This window comes from Misgurnus anguillicaudatus, chromosome 5 (assembly GCF_027580225.2).
Source record: "Misgurnus anguillicaudatus chromosome 5, ASM2758022v2, whole genome shotgun sequence".
In the NCBI taxonomy this organism is placed as follows: domain Eukaryota; kingdom Metazoa; phylum Chordata; class Actinopteri; order Cypriniformes; family Cobitidae; genus Misgurnus; species Misgurnus anguillicaudatus.
The window spans coordinates 2,511,496-2,518,964 of NC_073341.2; positions in this window are offsets into that span (position 1 = coordinate 2,511,496).

Consider the following 7,469-nt stretch of genomic DNA (forward strand, 5'->3'; position numbering starts at 1 on the left):
TACTTGATTTGCATGGCATCCTCCGAATAACGAGTTACAATAGTCTATTCTAGAGGTCATAAAAGCATGAATAAGCTTCTCTGCATCTGATGCAGATAACATATGGTGTATTTTTGAGATATTTCTAAGATTGGAAGAATGCTGTGTGGCAGACATTAGAGATATGGCTACCTGAATCCTGATTGGAAATTTTCATACGTACTATTATATACTAAGAATGTGCGTAGCTGGCTTGCCACTACTTTTTCATATAGAAAAAAAAGATAGATTTGAGATTGGTCTAAAGTTATTAAGATCTCCCTGGTCAAGGTTTGTTTTTTTTAATGAGCGGTCTAATTACTGCTAGTTTGAAAGCTGTTGGACCGTATCCTAATTCTAGCGATGAGTTAAAGATCTTTAGTACTGGGTCTGACACACTGATCTATATAAATGACTGGATTGCGCATATAACGCTTAACGTAACAGCGTGAGTAAAACTTTAAGGTGAGTGTGTCTGCTGCATTCTGTTAGGGTGTTTTCACATATAGTTCATTTTAAAAGAACCAAACCCAGTTCACTTAAAGTGAACCAGAAAGGGAACTAGCCGAATGTGACCTCAGTCCTTTTGGTGTTCACAATATAGTGAACTCAAAAGAGGACCCAGTTCTTTTTTTGGTCCTCTTCAGAACTGAAGTGATCTCAGACCACCTCCAGTTCGGTTCGCTTTTGGGTCCTTTTAGGGGGGTCTGAGATCACTTGGTTTGTTCACATATACACCCTGAACTGCTCTGAGAGCGTTTGGAGGGCTCAAACAAACCAGGTGTGAAAACAACCTAAATGACACGGGTATAAATAAAAAAAATGTGACATTCAGCTACACAGTCAGCGTTATTGCTCTAAATAAGTTTAGGTAACTTGTAAGTTTAGATAACATAAAACCAGCAAATTATTGCATGCACATACGGTACAAAGTTTGATTATTTATTTAGATTTCAGAATGAGCACGTTTGTCATTAATACTAAATATGCTGCGGTCTGTCTGCTGTTCTGATACTGTAATGAAGATGAATGTATAATAACTGATTAAAAACTAAAATGTACAACTTTCAGTAAATAACTATGTACATGGTTAGGACGTTTGTGTTGTAATAATGTACAGGGTAACTTCAGATATAAAAACGAAGACTAGTAAAGTGATGTTTTATCATTAAAATCTGATCGCGTCCATTGATTTAATAGAATGTTTGGGTATACCAACATGGCGGCGCGGTGGCTTCACAGTTGTGACGTCATGCGCAATCCAGTCATTTACATAGAACAGTGGTCTGACACTACAGGAAATACCTCTTTAAGTAATTTTGTGGGAACGGGGTCTAATATACAGGACGATGATATGTATGACATTACTAATTTAGACAGCTCTTCTATTGTAGTAGGTTTAAATGACTCAAGATGTTTGTAAGGTAATCTAGTATTAAATGTACTACTGGGTAGAGTGGTGGCTGCTTGCGTAGCTACAATGTTTTCCCTAATAACCGTAATTTTGTTAGTAATGAAGTTCATGAAGTCATTACTATTGTGTTGAAATTTAGTATCGGTTTCTGTTTGTTCTTTGTTTCTGGTCAGTTTTGCAACTGTGCTAAAGAGGAAACAAGGGTTTTTATGATTATGAACACTCTCTTTCCATGCTGCACGCCATAGCTCTAACTTTGTGCTTCTGTAGTTTTGTTCCATTTTTCTAGCTACTTTTTAAGGGCTGCAGTATGATGGTCATATCATGGAGCTGGTGTTTTTTCTTTGATTCTCTTTTTTTCGAATGGGAGCAACGGCTTCCAGCGTGCTAGAACAAGTGTTGTTCAGGTTTTCTATTACAATATCTAGATCTTCACAGTTATCTGCTACATGTTTCATTTGAGACAGGTCTGGAAGAGTGCTAATAAAGTTATCTTTAGTGGTGGAAATTATTGTTCAGGCTCATCTGTAGCATGTTGTGGATCGAGTGATCCTATCTAGGAGTACCGTGTATGAGACAAGGCAACTGCATCGCTCTGGGGTGATATTTCGATGTCATTAATATTGAGCCTGAGTGAGAGAATTAAGTCTAATGTGTGTTTACGGGTATGGGCCCTGTCACGTTTTGTCTAATATCGAGAGAATTCAGAACATCTATAAATGCTAATCCTAATGTATCTTTTGGGTTATCAACGTGGATATTAAAGTCACCAACGATAAGAGCTTTATCTACAGTGACTGTAAGCTCAGACAGGAAATCTGCTATTTCTTTAAGAAAAGGAGGTCTATAGATTGTAGCTAGGGCAAAAGAAAGCTGTTTGTTGTTACGATCAGTTATTTCCATATTTAAAAACATTATTTCAAATGATTTAAATTTTAGTTCAGATTTATGGTTTACTTTAAATATTTTATTGTATATTTTATTGTAGCTACACCATCCCCTCTCCCCTTTAAGCGAGGTTCGTGCTTATAATAATAGTCTTGTGGTGTGGATTCGTTTAAACTAATGTAATCGTCTGCTTTAAGCCAGGTTTTGTCACGATCTCGGTCTGATCGACCGCTTTGCTTTGGGTTTTGTCATGTGTCTGTGTGTTTTGTATTTTGACAGCCTCCACGTGCACCTCTGTCGGGTGCTCCTCCTCCCGCTTCATTCCTTTAACCTGCGCAACACACCTGTTGTCAATTTTCTCTCCCACGGTTTGCTATTTAGTTCTCTTCCTCCCTCAGTTTCCCTGCAAGTTCTTTTTGTTATGTGCTTTGCTTTCACCCTGTCACCAAGCAGCGGAACACACATCCTGCTATCTAGCAGCGGAACTCTCACCCTGTCACCAAGCAGTGGATCTCTTTCAGCATTCTCCTCTCTCTCTCCTTATTTTGCTAAATAAAAAGTAGTATCTGCATTTGGATCTGTGTTTGTGTTTCTTACCCTGCCAGGTTTCTGTTAAACAGAGTGCATCTAAGTTTTGGTCTGTATTTAATTGACAATATGTTCTTCATTGGTAAGCGATCTAATGTTAAGAAGGCTGAATTTTAACATTCGAGGTTCATCTGTTTAATGTATTGTTTTCTAATTTTATGTTAATCAGATTTGTACCAGATGTGGTAAACGGTGCTCTGTATTTGTTTGTTCGAGGAACAGACACAGTCGAGATGTGTTGATACTCTGGTAAGACTCTAAGTGCTGGGATATAAGTGATCTTGACATGTCAAGGCAGCTGACAGACGGACGATTAAGCCGACCCGTCTGTTTCCTTACCTGGGCCCTTAGTCAGACTATATCAGAAGATCTGAGTTATAGTCTAAGTTTTGGTTAGTAATTATTTCATTGACAATAGGTTATTTTTATTACTGTTATTATTGTTTTTATTACCTTAGAATGAGTTGTTTTTATTTACATACACGGCAGGTCCCTTTAAATGAAAGTTGCCGATCTACAGAGCACATTTCGTACAAGGGGCAACTTTCCGATCTCTCTGATGAAGCCAATACGGAAGTCAATTAAACTGCAATTTATTGACAGGCCGCTAGAGACTGGCTCCAAAAGGGAGTCAAAATAAAACTCTTCACAAACTAGGGGTTTTATCGGGCAAATGCGCGTTTTTTCAATGAATGAATTTTAATGAATAACGTTGAAATGCCGCCACTTTCAAAAGCCAGAGGGCGCTTTTGTGCAGAAACTCCATTTGTGCCACAGAAGAAGTAACATTACAAACACTATTCCAGGAAGTAGAGGCATATTATTATCGCTGTTCTTCAGATTCTTTCAGGTATTTTCATGATAATAAAGAATATTTTGAATGATTGTGTTTGACGAGTGTTGCTTTTTAAAATGCACGTTATAAACGAGTCACACTCGTAGTGATTTTAGATTGATAAGGACTTCCTACTGATCACGGAGCCGTAGTACATGCACAAATTGTGCATAAAACACTGAATCGGAGCCTAACGATTCAGAATCGATTTTAATGAGTCTTTTTAATGGGAACGCGATGCATCGATACACATCCCTATCACAAACCTATGAGTGATGTCACGGACCCCACGTCCATATTTTTGCAGTCTATAGTTTTGAAAATCCATACCTTTGTCGTGTGACAGCTACCATTTGCATTTTTAAATTGAGGGGTGAGCTGTTGGTTGCAATATCACAATCTCAACACTAGATGCTACTAAAATGTACACACACCACCTTTAACTCTTTCGCCGCCATTGACGAGATATCTCGTCAATCAAGAGAAAACGCTTCCTCGCCAATGACGAGTATTTCCGTCTTTCCACAATACCGCTATTATCCACTAGGTGGCGCCCTTCCGCAACTTTTTAAAACCGGAAATATTGCCCTATGGCAAGCAGCTGCATGTCCGTGTCTGTTTTAAAGATCGCTCTGAATGGGATCTCTATGAAAAGTCCGTCACAAAAATGAAATTATCTCTGCTTTTTGTTCTTTCATTTGGTATATTGTATGTTTATATATTTAAAGAAGAACATTTTCTGGAAGGCATTAAACTTTTGTGAAAATCATGAAAAACGCTGGCGCTGGCTGGCAACTTTTTTTAAAAACGCTGGCGGTGAAAGAGTTAAGGGCTAAGGCATTTCCAAACATTTCATATATGAAGTTTTTATAGTCTCTGTTTAATGTTTTTTATTTCTCAATGCAAACTGTCTCAATGTACCGTCACAGGAACGTGTTGCAGTACGATGTTCTTAAGGTCCTTATTTAGCAACGCCATTTAAAGCATTAGGGAAATGTTTAACTCCATTTTAATTCCATTTTTTAATCTTGGAAGAAACCAGACTCATACATACATACATACATACATACAGGCCAGCTGACAGTCTAAACCAAAAAGTTTAAATGTAGCTTAAATAAATTGATTGCAACCACTTACCTTAAAAAAACGGATTAAATTCAATGAATAATTTTTTTCAGTGTACTGACACTGTATACTGACACAAAATATCATATAATCACGTATGAATTATGAACAGACTATTGGAAATATCAGTAAAACAACTTCAGCTAATAGTATGCCGTGTTTGGACTTAAAATTGAATAAATATTACTCATCTCTTTAGAAATTTGAAGTAAACATATAAACCCAATCAATATTTCTCCAAACATGCACGCTTTTGAACCAAAAGCCCAGAGGGATATTATTTTGTAAAGAGCTTTCATGATGAGCATGCATTACATTTTTCTCAATGAATGAGACTGAGGGTAGAGCCCTGCATTTCAGCCCAAGCCCGACCCGACCTTTTTACACCCCTCGGGTCGGGTTTCGGCCAATTTTAACGTCAAAGCTGATACGCGGGCTGACCTCGGGCTTATTTAGGCTTCTCCGTCTTTTTATATTTTTCAATTTAATTAAAATAACATTTTGACAGACGATGATTGCAAAACAAACGTAGTAAGACTTTTAACCTATAGCACGAGTCCGCTATAAGCACAGCCAGCCACACATTTACAATGCAGCTGTTGCTTATTTAACAGCAGGACCTTCAGCGCACCGGGAAAAATATTAATGGAGGACTAGATTATGGACAGATAATGAAGGTAGCCTATATCAAGATAATTTCATCTGTTTAACAACACAATGTATATTTGTCACAGGGTGACTTTTATAGGGCGGAACCGAAATTGGCGAAACTTGGTTCCGCCCGAAGATGGTTTCCGCCCGGACCAAATTTTTAAGGGCACACCCAGGGGCGATTCTAGGATTTTCCTTTTAGGGGGGCTCAGCCCCCAGTAAATATTATTTTACTATTACGGTAGGGTTGTATACTACCAACCTTATTGCAATCCACTATTCCATTGTATTCCCTGTGTTTCATAAATGGGACAAGAACATTTTCAGTTGGGAATGGAGATTTTTTTACAATGACTTCCTGATTCATTATTCACTGTGAAAATACACAACACACGTTTCCAGTACAAACACATCATTTTACTGTTTTTACTGTTTTATTGTAATTTATCTTAAAGGTTAATATTAATTGTTGATATAGACACTGTGTTAATCTGGGAACAAATTTATACAGATCTAAAATATAGAAAAGGGTACTGACCAACAAGTGATCTACCTTAATACTGAGTTGTCAAGATGCACTATGATGTGGTTTTCAGGACAGGGTTTAGATTAAGCCAGGACTAGGCCTTAGTTATATTATGATGTTTATGTAGTTTTTACAAGCATATCTTACAAAAATATTACAGGTGAGGTGTGCATCTTGAGACAAAACAATGTGACTGATGTATTTTAAGATATGTTAGTGCAAGCTACTTTTAGTTAAGAACTAAAACTTAAACAGGCATTTTAGTCTTGAACTAGACTTAAGCCCTGTCTGGGAAACAGCCCCTATAGTAGGTGAACCCTCAAAAACTTACTAGTAATACACAATGTAGTCTACCATACCACAGACAAATACACATGTGGCATACACTTTTTAAAAGGAAGGAGTTCAAATGTTGAAATATTAATATTTTAAATGAAACAAACATATTTAATAAGCTATACTTTACTTATATTATTAGATTTAAAAAAGTTATTTTTAAGAACTGCAAATATAAGGTGAAATTGCCATAAAAAGCTTGATTTGCACTTTTGATCCAGTTTTTCCACAAAAAAAAAACAAGTTTTATAAAATGATAAACTTCGCAATCACCTGGTGTTTGTTTTGCTGCATGAAATTATCTGATTGATGCGTTAAGAGCAACTGTACATAAAGCAATGCATCACGCCAGCACCTGACTATAAAACATGTAACGTTAATCAGCAATAATAATATATAGATGTGTGCGTTTACTGGTAACTTGACTGACCTGCTCCCTTCTTGGCGAATATTTCTGTGATTTTGCAGCATCTCGCTGCGTCTCTCTCTCTCTCTCTCTCTGCTTCTCCTTTGCGCTGCATATTTGTTAGATAAAGCCAAAAAGGCAGTGGGTTGCCGCCGTTAGTTCATGTGCTGGCATTTTCGCACCGCGATTGCCTGATTCATAGATTTTTAGAGGTCTGTCATTTATTCATGTCATATTATTTTCACATGTCAACCTGGGCTGACTGCACGGCGGGCCAGAACAGCCGCCAGTCCGCCTTGCACACACCTTGTACTACTGATGTGTTCGCTCTGCTCGGCCCCCCTGCGGATTGAAAAACACGCTAAATCCATGCTTACTCAGATCAGGGGAGGAGCCGAAACTTGACGCAGCAAGCTGCCTTTTCTAAAGAGTTTTTATAGGTGACTGACGCGATCACAAATTAATGAATCAAATAATTTTTAGGGGGGCTGGGCTGAATTTTAGGGGGGCTGAAGCCCCTCTAAAAAGGGCCTAGTGACGCCACTGTACTTCCTGGTTTCCAGGGCAACGCTATCAGGACCTCATTAGCCACAGGTGAAAGGAATTAAGGCAGCAATTTGTGATTGCAGGCTGTGTGAGGATGAGCCACATAAATAGCTCTGCAGAGACACAAATGAAAAGC